This window comes from Amblyomma americanum, chromosome 5, assembly GCF_052857255.1.
Source record: "Amblyomma americanum isolate KBUSLIRL-KWMA chromosome 5, ASM5285725v1, whole genome shotgun sequence".
NCBI classification, from domain to species: Eukaryota; Metazoa; Arthropoda; class Arachnida; order Ixodida; family Ixodidae; genus Amblyomma; species Amblyomma americanum.
The window spans coordinates 209,696,222-209,712,577 of NC_135501.1; the positions used below are offsets into that span (position 1 = coordinate 209,696,222).

Below are 16,356 nucleotides of genomic sequence, written 5' to 3' on the forward strand. Positions count from 1 at the left end.
ACTCACTCTCCCTGAAGCCCCAGGGTTTTGAGATGATAAAGGTCATGCGAATGAACCTGCAGGGGTTAGCATAAAGCGATTGGAAGATCGGTGGCCCAAAGGCAGGGAGACGACGTAAGGTTATAGGAGGGTGATTAAAAATTGTACTCCAAGGATATGGAGAATTTACTGACCGATTTATTACACCGATAACACCGTGAAAGAAATATAAAGAAAAAAAAGCGGAGCATTACGGAAACTGCCATCGCCGCGTTTAACGCTGCTATCTTCCATCCATCGGAAAATTGGTGTTGGGTAAAGCGAAGCATATAAAGATGGCACAGCATTGATTTGTTGCCGATTGGCGTTTGACGAGCGGGAACATGCAGAGCATGCAGTCGCGTGTTTTAGGAAAATAAGCGGGAAAAAAATTACAAAGGGTGCACGTAAGTGGCCGCCAATGAGGAGGAAAAAATTAAGTACGCACAGAAAGAGCACACCGGAAAGGGGCCGCGCACAGGGACCGGACGAGATTAGAAGACAGCCCGCAGCGTATACACTGTTATGGCGCTGGTGGCCCCGACGTTACTCAGCGCGAAAAATGCGGTTTTTCTTCCCCGCTACGCCGAGGCGAAGATAGCCGACCAAAAGGCGCTCTGTGAAGCCAGACCACGCGTCGACGTAGCTTGGCCGTCCACTGCACATGCAGGGCAGGCTAAGACCCAAACAACGCAGGCCGAACATAAAAAGCGCTTCACGCAGGATACCTGTCGCTTCTCGTCGGCGTCAACAAAGCGGCCACTGACGCGTAAACAACACACCCGTCGACTTGACAGCCCGTGCCGTGGCACGTCACATTACACGCGTCACGATAGGAGCGTCGATTCCCGATGCACTTTCGGGCCCGCGCTTCGCAACGTACGCAACACTGTGTACCCGGAAGGCCACCGGATATTGCGAGCCCTTGGGCGAATACTTATGCCCCGGTGACAACAAGAACGCCGCGCTGCAGTCGACGCTCTATGGGCGCAGGCTAAAGAGCCGTGCAGCCAATTAAAGCGAACACATTTCGCCGTTCTTCCTCCTGCCCTTCCTCTCTTTTCACATTTGCGTCCTGCGAGAGTTCAAAGAGTAGGAACGATGCATGTGATACTCTGACTCCATCTGCGCCTAAGAAAAAAAAAAATGAGCCGACGCTGATGCAGCGATCGAATATCGAGCGTTAACACACCTAATATTGGTCGCCGGCTCGAATCCCTGCCGCGAGCTAAACTTAACTAGCAAGTTTACGCTGCACGAAACGCTCTGCGACAAACGGTGCAGCCGCATTGTTCATATGAAGATTCGTAAAGGCGTGGAATTGGGGGCACATAGGTCGCCGGTTCGCATCCCTCCCGCGAGCTAGGCCGAATCGTATGACACCATTTGGAACATTCTGCGGCAAACGGTTGACCCGAAAATTTTACACGAATGTCGGGACTAAGTAGCCCGTCTTTGATGCCTGCCAGACAGCGATATATTCCGGGTGTCCAAGCTAACTTGAGCCAAGGGTGAAAAAATAAATTTAATATTAGAGACAGGCGACTGAAACCAGTTGCATACTGGTGACAGCCATCTTGCGCACCACGGGCAATTCTTTGTTTCACGATTAATTAATAGTTTAATTATGTTTGATTTTCTAAACAACACGTTGCATTTGAAGAGTTGTACAGCACCTTCAGGAACTCTCATTCTATCATTTACGATAAGGAAACCCTCACGCGTCTTTTTTTTTTTTTTACCCAGCTCGAAAGAAAGCCCGCGAAATACAAAAATAAGCCACGCATTCGCGCGCCACGATCGTGCTGCTCTCAAGCGTGGTCTCAGCAAACGAAATCACCTGCAGCCTTGACTCGACGGCCCCGCACCAGCGGCAGGCTGACATGTTGGCGGTGATTTCTCGTCTGCGTCAGCCATGACGGTGCGAGTTGCTGCTGCAGCGAGCCGTCGAGTCAAGGCTGCATGGCATGTGATCTCCCACCGGAGCGATCCAGTGGAGTACATCCTCACCGCCACTGGTTGGGTGGCGCTGGCGATCGCGGCGGCTCCTAGCGACTGCCCGTTGCGTTAAAGCAACTCGCCCGATGAGACGAAAAGAAGGCACGCGTCGCCGGGAGAGGGAAGAGGGGCCCTTCCACACGCGGCAAGCAGCTGCTTCGACCGGCCGTCTACGCGTTTATACACACACGGACGTAGTACACACAACGAAGTGAGTAGCCAAAAGTAGACCGTTGTATGAAGTGCTGCGATTCCAGCCGTGAAACTCTTCTCGGGACATCTTTATGTACGCATACGACGGACGGATATGTGCGGGGGCGCGGTTGTAAGCTGACTCCGCACCGATGCAGTCGTTTCGGGCAGTTTTCTCCGACTTGTTCCGAGACCTCGCCGACGGGAAACGAGGACCGCTGCAGCGTCAGCGCAAACAACGCTCATCGACGGCATGCGGCACAGGGCCGAGCGACACGCACCGAGTGGGTTAATGGGATGGATGCTCCGCCGACACTCTCGCATGCAGAGCCGGAAGCCTGCATGCAGCAGCCGCGGCCCCGTCCCAACATAGTTCGCTGCAGCGAAGGCAGAAAAGTGGGTTACGAGCAGCCCATAGCTAGGTCACATGGCGTCACCACAATGTGAGCCCCCCCATGGCTGGTCCCGAGAGGTCAGAGCAACGTCAGTCTCACAAGCCCCACCGGTGGCAGCATCGGCTGTGGAGTGAGCACTCCCAGGGATCTATGAATGCATCGTCGAGAATTCACGGCCAACTCCGCATATATATGCGCACTCCAATTCTTTGCATACACCTCAAATATGCGGGTTTCGAACCCTGAAACGTCAGATTCGGCTGATGAACGAAAGAAACACACTGCAGTATAGCTGAGTGTAATTGACCAGTGCACGCTGTTGACGGAAGTGTGGCAACAACGCCGTGAGCTTCGGCGAACGCTACGCCATCATCACACACGCACGGCCAGCATACTGTCGGCAACAGAGAGGGTCGACGTCGCAGCTGCCGCCATTCGGTTACTCTAGCGCCGTCGGATGGCGGACTCGCTGTGGGGATCCGCTGCTCCCGGTGACGTTCGTGGATGTGCACGTGCAAAGTGGACGACGCTGCGATGGTCACCTGAAAACGCACTACGCTGGTCAACCTCGTGCACGGTTTTTGAGAGCAGCAGTGTGGCACGCCGAAGCGGAAGGAGGCGAAAAATAAGGGAACAACGCGGATGCCTGTGAATGAGAAGCAGGCGAGGCATCGGTTCCAAAAGCACACACCACGAATTGGGCGAGCCGTGAGAAGATGAGGAACAATACGCGGTACAGAATATGGACCGAGACGAAAATGGACCCGCCGCAAGTGAACCGCCATAAGGTTGGATTCGTCGACAGAACGGGGCAGAAAAGAAACCGAGACAGGCCGCCGGAGCAATCTATGGGTGGGGGCGTGGACAAATAGTTGCCTGTAGTGTAACAAGGCCCAATACGGATACGTTACACGGAGATAACGTGGCGACCTTAAATCATCCAGCACGGGGGTTTCCCCCTACGAACCAGAACGGCCACATGAAATTAGCGCGGCACCAACAGGGCGCGCGCGCTGAACCGCAGCACAATTCGCACCACGCGCCGTATCTCGTAAGCGCTTCCTCTCGTCAATTTCACGATCGACGAAATCTGGGCCAGACACGCAGGTTACCGACCGACGTACCACCAAAACGGACCACCAGGGGCGATAAGAGAGAGACAAGAATGGGCACCAAAGAAAATAGCAGCTCCGCTGATTCCTACGCTTATCGCCGAGCCGTTAACGGAGACGGCTCGTCGTCGCCAGCGCAGCTTCAGCTCACGTTGTTCTACGGACACCGTTCCCTCCCTTTGCCTCATTCCGGTTCTGAAACTCTCTCGGCTCCCCTCTTCTCGTTGTTGTATCAGCCGACCTCCAACCGGCTTCACATCTGCAGCAAAGGGGCCGATTACACGCCGGGCGGCGGTTTAATGCGCGGCAGAGAGAGAGGGAGAGGCACGGACGCCCAGCATCAGCGATCACCGCTCGGCCGCGTACCAACGACATGAAAGCACCGATGCGAAGGTAGTTTGCCTCACTCCAACCGTCAGTTGTGTGCATGCGGTAGACGCATTGCTGTAGAAAGTGTTGTAATGTTTGCTCGTTACTTGCACTACTGTCCTCCACCAAGGGAAACGCCCTGTAGTCTTTGACGTCGCCTAATACCTCCTCCCTCTGCATCAATCCGCAGCGGAGAGAAGGACGGCGTAACTGCACGCAACTCTTCCCTCCCCTGTTCCCGCCACCGACGCGCGTGCGACGCGTAATCTGCCCTGCAGTCCGTCCTCTGTTCGCGCATCCGCCAGATGCGCCGAGCCACCTAAAGTGAACTCGGTTCCCTGCACTTGTTGCGAGCGATGATTGCTGAATGGCGCAAGAGCACCCCGATCAGAGAGCGTCATATGAGGCCAACACTTTCTTTGGCCACATCTCTACTTCAGGAAGGGTCACTTACACTGACGCCACTGGCCGACGTCCCACTGCAGCACCGTTTGGAGCAGCCAAAAGCGAGCGGGGTGCTTTAAAGCCTAAGGCATTACACAATTTTTAAACATAGGCTTTTAATTGAGTTAGAAGAGCACTTCTTTCGGTATAGCACTGCCAGCTAAGACGTGCTAACGAGCAGGCTGGCGAACTAATATGGAATAGTTAACTTTTCAACTATTACTGCTCGGCTCCTTAATCACTGAGAGCCGAGTAGCCCACCGTAATTGATTCCCATATCAGTTATGAAAATTTCGATTACACGCGGCGCTGTGGCCCAACAAACACTGGCTATTTCGACGAACGTGCACTGCAGAGGTTGTCTCGTGTGCAAGCTTCTCGAAAGCGCGACGTAGGCAAAATTTGTTGGGTCACAGCGCCGACGGTAATTAACCGCGTTTTCGAAGTTGCAAAAACCGACACGGACATTGCCTACTACGGTGGGCTACACGGCTCATGCGCCACTGACCTGCAGCAGCACAGTGGCAGCATGCAAGCGAGACAGCGGTGCGAGCAGAGCCATCACGTAGCAGTGCATGCAGACGGCGCATCCCACAACAGCGGGGGAATAGAGCTGCCGGTGATGGGTCGGCCTGATATCCGAACGAGGCCGGCCACTCAACCGCGGAGGATGGCCTCCTCCTCGCCAGACGATGCGCGGGAACGGCAAGTGCGAAAGGAGACGAAGAAGCAGCTCTTCAACCCCCAATCACGCTCCCGTCGGCACTGCACCCGGCACCGAAGCATCCACTCGCTGATCAGCCACCTTTGTTGAGAGAGTGCGCACTCTAAGCAGGAAAGAGGGAGTCCTCTAACGCAGTACTCTCTTTTCATAAAAAGGGAGGGGTTTTTTAGAGGCACGGGGTGCTCGCTTCTGGGCCATGCCTCGGAGGTAACGGCAGGCTTTTGGCTTCGACGCGTGCTATAGGAGCACATGGGCATAAAAGCAAATCGCTCTAAGCTCCTCATGAAAGCTGCACCTTGTAGATACACACTATGTGCCGAATAAGGGCGTAGCTTCCTTGCACGATCGTACGCTGGCGACGCTATGCGCATTCTGGGTAGTCCGCTGCAGTCAGTCGGCGCAGCCACCGCACGTGCACGCGGTGACGGTGCACTGCTGTGTCGTGGGCTGCAACAGCCGAACCGAGAGCAAGGCGCACAAACTACTAGAGAGAGGAAGACTGCGGGTCCCTCCGGACATGCGGATGGCACGAATCTATCGACGCCAATCTGTTCGCGCCACTTCGTGTCAGGTGCGTAGACCATCTGCTACAGCCCCTCAGTGCAGGCACCTGGCAACGCGTCTACGTATAGTGTTCTCGCCACCTGCACCTCGAATGCGCACCAGTTGAGAACTGCTTATCCTTGGTTACGCCTATCCCCAATCAACCGTCGAGCCTTTTCGACGACTCTAACCCCATTGCAGCACTTGTGTTACGTCCCCAAATCGGTCGCGCAATCACCGTTGCAAAGCACGATCGCATCGCTGGCCGGCAGCCAGGGCTGTCGTCAAGCAACGACTGCTTTTCACGTGCGTGCATACATCGTGCTGTACTGCAGAATGCGAGCAGCTTCGCCGCTGCCGGCCTCGTGAATGCAGCCTGCTGAGGGAACGTCCACGGGTTGCCCGTTCAGACTTTGCGAGTGGCTCACCGGGGCATAAATCACAACGGCAAACAAAAAAAAGTTTGGGGATCACGGTGCAGGCTGCGTTCACGCTTGCGTACGCATCCACTTGTGAGAATGTCTCCCAAAGCTTCCCCGCAGCCTCTACCCAGAGACAAAGCTATAGTTCTCAGAGCTGGAAATTCGACGGTCACGTGCCCAATTCCGCAGTGCAGTGGTCCGCGCGCAGCGTGACTGGGTCCACTGCTTTGCCTTTTCCCCACAGCGCGCCCCCACCTTTGGCGTCGGACCGTACGTTCCCGAAGAAACTGCCGGCATCCACACACGCAGGGGGCGGCGCACGAACGACGCCGTGTTTGCCTGATTGACTGCCGAAGACGATGCGGCACTCGGTCAGTTCACTGAATGAAGCCCGGCGTCGACTGCCAGAACGGCAAGATGGCCGACTACCCACGGCGTGGCCCGATTTCGATTCCGAGCAGATGAGCAGCTGGCACGAAAGAGTCGTCTGCTGGCCATAAAAGCGGCTGAGAAACTCGGCTTGCAAACCCGCCTGCTCCTCGTGGCCAACCCGCGGAGGCACACACACGGTACGTAGCAAGCAACAACCCGTGCTCAAACTTTTCCCAATATCTTTTAACCAGCAGCAGGTAAAATGCACAACTCACGTCGTGTTTTCAGCAAAGCTGTGCAGTTCGCCTAAATGCCGCGGGTAATGCGGGAAACCCGGTACGCATATCCGGAGCGCTGGCCTGGCAGCACTCGTAGCAGACAAGGCGACGTTCAACGGCGCACGTCGTCAGGCAGGCGGTTCTTTGCACGCCGATCGTAACGGAAGGACAGCCGCGGGGAGAACTAAACCGGCCCGCAGCGCCCACGTGCAGAAGAACCATGCACGCGTGCCCAGGCGGGAGCCGGCCATTTCTGCTTCTTCCACCCTCGGCGAAAGGGGCAACCAGCGACGACGGAGGGGCGGCCGGACCGGACGAGCCGCTTATCGCGACGAGTGTTTACGCACCGCGAGACGAGTCGACGCCGCAGCAGGAGGAAGGGCAGTCACAATCGACAGGAGGACGCCATTTTGGAGTACAGCTTCAGAAGGTGACGATTAGATGATACGCTTGCAGCCATTCTCCGTGCTGCTGACGACACCTTCCCAGTTCTCCTGATGCAACACCTACGAGCTCCAGTGAGACGATTCTAATCCTGCGTTCCTTTCATCACTATAGGCACCTTACTACACTGCTGGTGTGTTATCGGTGTTCTTACCTTGCGATGGCATATTTTTGCTATAGCTTCTCACTTTACAAATGCTTTCTTCTGCTGCCTCGACAACTGTACCATTCTTTCGCATGATCTTGTACGACAAAAGAAAGCCTCTACTGTAACGCCCACAGGGCGCAATGTGGGTACATGAATGAATAAACAAATACATGCATCACAAAATGGCGGCCACCGTGACGTCCGTCTCACGCAGAAACAGTACCGCACACGGTGCAGCAGTCATGAGTACAGTACTACAGGCACACACAACACACCGGTAGATGTCACGTAAGACGGTCTTCGAGCGCAAGTGCAAAACGTGCAGAGCGCGTCCATCCAGGACTCGCGGGGTGTGGTCCAGGCGTCGCTATATGTCGTGCGGATACGAGGAGAGCTGTTTGCGCGCGCACCCCTCGCGCAGGTCCCGCCGACAGCAGCGCTGCAGGTGTCGTCACGGAGCGCACATCTGTTGGTGCCAGCCAAGTGTTTCGCATAAGAGCGTCCGCAGAAAACAAAAAAAAACGAGGTGCAGAAAACAAGAGCAGCAACAAAGTTTTACAAGACCGTACGTGCCATACTTTTGACGAAGAGCAGTGGGTCACAGCCAATCAGAGCCCAGTTCCCCCCTCCACCGCCAGCCAATCGCATGCCTCTCGCTAGCTCGCAAAACAGCGCCGTGAATTCGACGGTTCGAGATACAACAAGGCCGATGAGAGGAAACACACACGAGGGAGGGACCGATGCGCACAGGAAAGACTGTGGGCTGCAGCTCACAGAAATAAAAAAAGAGAGGCCGCAATAAATTAAGCTTCACTTTGCTCATATTTCAACCAAATGTCATGTTAGCGGATTGGGCTATATGACCAAGCGGATGATCAGCTATAAGCATAATAACTGCCTCGCATGCCCTCACGAATGAAATGAGGCACCCTGTTGCAACTGGCAGGTTACCCGGTGCTAAGCGTGCGAAGAGAGGAAAAGCCCACTTGTCAGCTGCGACTTTCGCTTCTCGGATGCCTCACCGCTGGTCCACCCTTAGCTCATTCGCGCAAAGAGTCAGCCAAGGGAGTAAAAAGAAAGAAAAGCCGAGCAGAGGTTATCTCCCTTTAACAACACGAGCGGGTGCGGAAAGCAGCATTCCGCGAGTCTGACGAGCGCCGCGCGTCGGAATAACGGCCCAAGGTAGTTTCGACGAGTTGGTCGAGTTGGTCTCCAGAAATGGGCACGCAGATCAGTTATTGGCACAACCCAGGCCAATTTAGTGGGAAGAAGAGGGCGGCAGCCCTGCGTTTGGATTCAAAAGAAAGCATTCGACAGAGCTATGTCTGGAAAATCTTCGAAATGGGGTGTTCCCTCACGCGCGTGCTGCAGTCAGTCGTCCCAAGGCCACTGACCTTCACTTCGCTCTCCCCAGCCTGTTTCCAGCGAGAGCCAGCCACCGTGTAACCTAACGTTACTTTTCTGGACACACAGCGCGCAGCATAAAACCATTGGTAACGCGAGCTCAGGTTGCAGCGAGATTTAACGAGAGGTTCGGAGCAGGCCGGAAAGTAGAACAATCCCGAAATGAAAAAAGCTGGCAACCAAACGGCCGTTAAAACCGCTGGCGCTTGATGCAAGCAGAGCAACTCTGTGAACGCATCGGACGCGAGTCATATGTTCTGTTCACATCGCGCCAAAACTCGTAATGTCGGTGATGATGTCGACTGCGATGGGACACACTGTGATCGCTGATGGTAAGTGGTTGGCGGTAACTGCAGAGATCCGCATTTAAATATGCACTTGAATTTTTTTTTTTTTGAGGGGTTTAACGTCCCAAAGCGACTGAGGCTATGAGAGACACCGTAGTGAAGGGCTCCGGAAATTTCGACCACCTGGGGTTCTTTAACGTGCACTGACATCGCAAAGCACACGGGCGTCTAGAATTTCGCCACCATCGAAATTCATCCGCCACGGCCGGGATCGAACCCGCGTCTTTCGGGTCAGCAGCCGAGCGCCGTAACCGCTGAGCTACCGCGGAGGACAAAAATGCACTTGACGTCATCAAAGTTTGTGAAACCGCTGCGTGGCGGTGATACCAATCTTTATTCATTTAGAGTTCGCCTAGATTTAAATATATTTATATATATCCGTCTTCCAATGCTGCTCGCATCATCACAGCGTTGCTACGCTGCGTGCGGTAAGGACTCAATTAAAATAAGCTTTCAGAGCGCCTTTGACGAGGAACTCGAACCAACTCGGGAATGATGAAAGTCAAGCAACGAAGAGAAGCACAAAGAATACGGCGGCTTCCCGCTGTGCTTCGCAGAAGAAACGTCCAAAGCAGACGACACGAGAAAATGACGTTGGAGCCGAACAGAGCCGATTTGTTACCGCCGAGCCGTCGTAAAGAACTAAGCATAAAATAGGAAAGTAAAGAAGTAATCACATGGGGGGAGAGAAAAAAAAACGCCCAGTCAACGAGCCGAGCCGTTGAGGTTTGGCAAACAAGCCAGCTTTTGTGTCTCCGGACAAGGGCGATTACGCCTTTCGGCCGAAAGCGCCGCAGCCAACCTGCTGCTGCCGGGAGGTGACTAAGCGCAGATGTGCGACAAGGCGCACGGCGGCAAAAGCATGAAATGAAATGCGAGGGCGTCGAACCGGCCGGTTAGTCAAACGGCCGGCGAGATCAACGACCCACGCAGCCCGGACAGCCGTTCATGTGGCACCGGACCCTTTCGGTGTTGGTTTATTGCCGCCCTCACAGCGAAAGGTGACCTCGCCAAACAGGAACCAACGTGGCTGTCTACCGCACGATGTGCCTTCGTCAAAGAGATTACGCGCCAGGTAGGGCAACACAACTTGACCCCACGGCGCGCCGTAGTAATTGACTATTGTTCTCGAAACATGTCACGAACGACGGCGTCGATTGAATGTTTTCACTTCTTTCGCCTGCGTCTGGGCGCGACATCTTCCTAAACCTTCTCGAGCTGTTGAGACCCAATGAGCTACATGTGCCTGACGCACTACGACACCGACTGAGGAGCGCGCACGTAAAAAATTTCGGGGGCACTTTGACCATCTAAACTGCGTAACGAAAGCCTTTCCGCGCGACTTTGGCAGCTACTGTTGCTGCCTCTGTGAATTATCATTAAAGACGAATCATTTGTGTATGTTTCTTTGATTGTTTACTCGACTGAACCACTTGACGCTGGACGTTTAAAGTTGAATTACTAAATCCGGCGTTTTCTTCCCCTCCCTTCTCTTTTTTCACTGTGCTGTGACGACTTCCGGTGGATATGTTTTACATTTTTGACTATAATTATTTAACTAAATATCTACAGTCATCAAACTTGGCTCCTAGGATTTTTTTTCTCCTCTATCTCATGCAAATATTCTTTTTCTCCCATCTTAATTAGTTCCCGAGTTATTTCACTATGGTGTGGCGACCTCCGGTGGATGTGACGTTCCACCGTTCCCGTCACTGATCTCCACTAGGTGGCTGGATGCCGCATTCCCGCAGTAGGCGCAAGTGAAGCCACCGGAAGTTCAGTTGCATGTCCCGGAAGTTCGGTGTCTGCTGTGTATTTCAATGCAAAAAGTCGCCTCTTTCGCCCTTCCGTTCTCAGTTTTTCGCGTTGTTTTCGTCTAACGTCTACTGTAATATTAAAGGAATAAGCAAGACAAACGCGAGAAATGTGTGCATTGTTCGGGGAACCCTGTAATTTCAGAGAAACCGAAGAAAACAGGCATGCAAGTCTCACCATGCCACGGCAAAGGGGTACGTGCATTAAACACTATTTTCTAATCTGGTTCTTGTCTTCCGAGCGTAATTAGGGGTAGTAGTGGAATGACGATGAGTCTAGGTCATCTTAAAAATAAATTTTCGTGTTGCAAAGAAAAGGCAATGGCGCGGAAATCCTGACACTCGAAGAGCCACTCGTTATACAGCTGCCGCTGTCTCAGTTTCAGGTTGGTAGCGGACGATGTCGCTTCTCATCAATGGCAGGTGATGTTTATAGCTTTAGTGTGTCATTTACCTTCCAGACGTGCTTTCAATCTAACTCTATAGCACAGCCACGTTTCATCTACACAGCACGAGAGAAACGACAAGCGAGAAAGACGAATGCTGCAGCGCATGTGACAAGCGCTGTTAGAAGTCAACTGCACCAAGCATCCCGAATAAAAGCCCATTCAGGCATAATTTTCTACAATACGAAACAGTACTTGATACACACCGTCGAAACAGCAGCACCATTACCTTTTGGACGCGTTAGTGTGAACCAGCAGAACACCGACGGCACATCACCAGATAGCGGCCTCGCCCTCGCTCCGGTCTAAACATAATTCGGTAAAATGGTCGCTGCAAAGTCCGCTGCCTAATGAAGGTTTGCACCTATTCTTTCTTAAATGTATCCTTCATTGACGGTATAACTTGGCCTTAGAGCGCGACGACGTGCATCACAACAAAGCGCAGAGCTGGCGACGCTAGCGCAACGGGACGACACAGAGCTGAGCAGACGAGGCTCCGTACGTACTGTGTGTAGCGACGTTCTGTCGTCTGCTAGTGTCGTCCCATAGCGATGCAATGGACCCGTATTTTTGAAACGTCTTTCCCGAGGACTTTGCTGCTCTCCTCATGCAGTTGACGGCGCAACAGGTAGGCATTGTCATGAAAAAGGACGAGAACGTCGAAAAGACAAGGTGCTAAGTGGAACACGAAAAAAGAAAAACCGCGCTGAGGTCCGATTTCGTGCACTGCCAAAGGCTGACTTCCGGGACATGCTGCCCAACTTCCGGTGGGTTCACTTTCGAGCGCCCGGTGCGGCATCCAGCCCCCTAGTGGAGATCAGTGGTTCCCGTGGCTGTATCGACGTCAGCACTATTTCGACGCAACTTTGACATTTCTGGCTATAATTACCTAATAACTCTACAGTCATCAAACTTGGTTTCTAGGGTCATATTTTCCTCCTCCATCTGAAGCAACCATCTTCATTAGTTCCCACTAAACGAAGCGTCACGCACGGACACGACAGTGGCCGCGAGCCATTAAAGGCTTTCGCCTTAAAAAACGAGATCAATTCCGTACAGTCAGAGCACGCTCAACGAAAACTGGCGAGTTGTGACGTCATGAAAGCGCATTTGACCAAATTGTGAGGAACAGCAATATAATCTTGCAATGTCCTGACTCCCCATGCGTCAGGAAGAACATTAAAAGTAGAGATGTCTGGGAGGCCTTGCTGCGAAGCGACCAAGTTGTCGGACGAAGCGTGATCGCATGCTTAACTTTTCGGAGAGCAGAAAGTTGGGCTAGTTGGTTGATATGCATACTGAAGAAGTTGGCGCGGAACAACGAGGACAAGCGAGACAAACAATGACGAGCGCTACTCACAACTGAAGGTTTATTCCAGACAATGCTCGAATAAATAGTGAAACCAACAAGAACAAAAACAAACAAACGTCATAAACACCACATGTTGCACCGTGAATCCCTTAACTTCTCGGGCTCTAGTTTCGTACGATGCTGATGAATTAAATTCGTTTTTGAGGAAAGAAAACTGCGCAGTAACTGTCTCACAACTCGGTGCCGTAGTGGAGGGCTCCGGAATAATTTCGGAGCCCTCCACTACGGGACCCCTTCATTCACTCCTTCCTTTATCCCTTCCCTTACGGCGCGGTTCGGGCGTCAGCCGATATGTGAGACAGATACCGCGCCATTTCCTTTTCCCCAAAGCAAAACCATTTTTCAACTCCAGCTCAGCAGCCGAGCGCCCTACCCACTGAGCCACCGCGGCGGGAGCGGCCGTTCCCTTTTGTGGCGGGGGATCAGAGAGTTACGGATCAGCAAAAAAAAATAAGAGATATAAAGATACAAGGAAAAGGTAGAAAATGCTCTCTACCTGATGTTACGCATAGTTTTGTCGCCTGTGAAGCCACCGTGCGCAGGGCGAATGCTATCAAAAGAAGAGCCTGCACCGGTGTCGCGGCTGAAAAGGGCGCTCGTGTCCGGTGTCAGGACTGCGCAAATGCAAGGCTTTTCTCTGCAAGCTAGAGGACTGAAATTTACTCCTCCAGTTCTAGCAGCGCCATCCAGACAGAAAATATCAAACCACTCCTGCTGCTCCGACCAGTGGCGGATTTATGGGCGATGTGGGGGTGGGGCGACTGCCACTAAACCCGCTTGAACAGGCTGCCCTAATGACATCAGGTCATTCACTGCTAAACAGAAGCCCAAGTTAGTCCAGAAAAATGTCACTTTGGAGCCACGGTCTTTAACGGTTTCACTAACAGTATCACATCGTTTCAGAGCAGCGCCAGAAAAAGGTATAAATTCTTCCTCTCACGTTAATCTAACAAACGGCGGTACTTTCTAAGTGCCGGCAACACCTGGGACCTCACACAAGGCGTCCACAGTACCAGTAACGGTTCGCCTAAGCGAATGTTATCTTAAAGACTAATTCAGAATGTTGCATAGTTGTCTGACGAGTCAGCGTGCGCGGCGAAACCGGCTGATAAGACGTCTCCGAAATGTCCTTCAGCGGCAATGCAGGGCGAGCAATTTTCTTTGGTTGTTTCGCAACTGTCCAGTACAGTACACGCAGCACAAATATCTCGCCAGACAACGTCGTTGGGGCGATAAGCGCGGCGAATCCACAAATTAGCCGTCGAACCAGGCGACGTCCGATGGTGTCGGGATAAGAAGACACGAGCCACTCGGCCGACACGGCTCCGTCACCGATGAACTGCACACAACTCCGCGGCGTCGGCACCCGCAACTTCTGAGCGCTAACAGAAAACGCCGATCGTGCAGGCAGCCGCTAGGGCAGCGAGTGTGCTCTTCGTGCAAACAGCGTCCTTGTGCCCGTCCAGCCTCCGCGGCGTGTTTGTCACACGGCGGCCCGAGCTGGAACATCGTGGGGGAAGGGAGTGTGAGGGGTGTACCGGATACAGCAGCAAAAAGAAAGGTGTTGCTATGCGACAGCCGGCGGTAGCAGCGGAGGCTAGCGTAGTGCAGATCGCGACAGGCTTCACGAGGCCGAACCACTCTTTGCCAATGGAGGAAATCGCCGTAAAAAAAAGAAAAAAAAGGCAACGCCGCGCTGCAGTTTCACGCGATGCATTTGCAGACGACAACAAAACGCCATGAGGCGCGGCGCGAGGGCTGCAGGGCACAGCGCTTTTCAAAGACCTTCGCAAAAAACGCGGCCCGACAAGGAGCAAGCTCCCATGCAGCGTCACACTTGGCGTGCACATCGTCTTTCGAACGGCGGGAGAGAGCTTTAGGCCTGAGAGACGCTATTGCACTCACCTCGGTGTCAGCGCCGGGCTCACAGACCCCGAAAACCGACCGCTTTGGGCTCTTCTGTCGATGTTTGTCGTCGTCGATGCACAACCCCCCCACACACCTCAGCGCGTCGTCGCAACTCCGTGGCGCTGCTCCCTGGGCGACACTGCTATTGCCGAGTAGTAATCCCGTCGGTGCGCGGTCGTCGAGCCGCTCATAATCGCTTCACACGCGGCCTCCGCTTTTTCGGAAAGGCCCCAGCGTCCGCGACGGCAGAGCTCTGGCTGCCACGGCACGTCGCCTTGCGCATGAATAGCTCGGCGGCCGCACACCACCACACCACAGCCACCACCACACCACACACAGCAGCAGCCGAAAGGCAGGCTTCTCCCGAGTGCCCCCCCTCTCGCGAATCGCGTCAGCAGCGGCCAACTCCACAGCAGTACCAACAGCACTTCGTATGCACCGCACACCACTGACTTCAGTTGCCGTCTGACAGGACTGGTGGCGGCATCTGTGCATGGTTGTGGAAGGCTCGTTGGGGCGAAGACGGCCGCGGGCCGCAGCAAGAACAGGCAGCATGAGGTAGCAGTTGCATGATTACGCTGCGCCAACGACTTGTGAATGACACAGTATGAAGGGTGAATGCAAAAACCGAGAACAGGTGAACGATGACATATGTGCACGGAATTCAGCCTCACTACTTCTGATTTCAAAATTAACCGAGATTTCGCATTTCTGAAAAGGACCATAGCACCCACATTTATTCACTTTTTAGCTGCCCTGTGCTTTGGAAACTCGCTGACAGTCAAAACCTAAGGGCTGCTGTGATGAAGTTTTGACCTTGTTTCTTTCAGGTTCACTGTTTATTTCTGCCACTTCGTTAACACGTGCTAACTCGCCTTATGATCCACTGCTACTGCATCGTAGTGAATAATGGTCTCTCAAACGTACGTGTTGAAAGGCAACGCTCAAAAAAAGTAAAAATGACTGTCTTGTGAGGTGCTGCCACCTACCGAAGCTTTGGTCTGCGGGAAGCGTAGCAGGTGGCAGCTGAAAGTGTGGCCCTGTTTATTCGCGGCAATCGCTTTCACACGCGTTTGAACTAGTTTAACGCGTCGGTCATTGCATGTTTTTTTTTTCGCCGCACTACGAAGGCAACAAATGGCTGAAACAGCTGACGATAGGTACATTTTCCTCAAGGCATGCAAAAGCTTCCAGTAGGCTAGCAAACTGTTCATGCATGCCACTACGCACAGCGCTTCTCAACACATCGCACTGCGTACGCATAGAAAGCCTCCTACCATTTACATCATTTTGGTTACATTCCGTGCGAAAGCACACCACGAAGCAGAGCATAGTCGACGTCGTGTTGGTCTTGCTATGATTCAACACAATCAGCGGTGTTGCAGAGCAAATAAATTAGTGTAAGAAGCGATATTAACACAGCGAGTGTTTAAACAAGCGACCAGGGGGAGAAATTTGGAACCGGAACTAGCGGTAGCAGACGACTTTCCCATGATCCTCTGCGCTGAATCTTCTGAACATGCTTCTGAACGAGAGCCCACATGCATGGAGGAACATGCCCACATGGCACTGCTCCAGCGCCCATGTTCTAGTTCACGCCTTTTGC

At 53.2% G+C, this 16,356-nt stretch overlaps 1 protein-coding gene across 1 annotated transcript in view; it reads right to left on the reverse strand.

Moving 5' to 3' along the window:
• The window catches only part of numb (NUMB endocytic adaptor protein), a 70,482-nt gene extending 54,802 nt beyond the window's left edge, over positions 1-15,680 (reverse strand). The window contains exon 1 of the mRNA XM_077666764.1: positions 14,748-15,680. The gene's annotated coding sequence lies outside the window, so the exon portion shown is untranslated. The remainder of the gene's footprint in view (positions 1-14,747) is intronic.
• Positions 15,681-16,356: the final 676 nt, after the last annotated feature.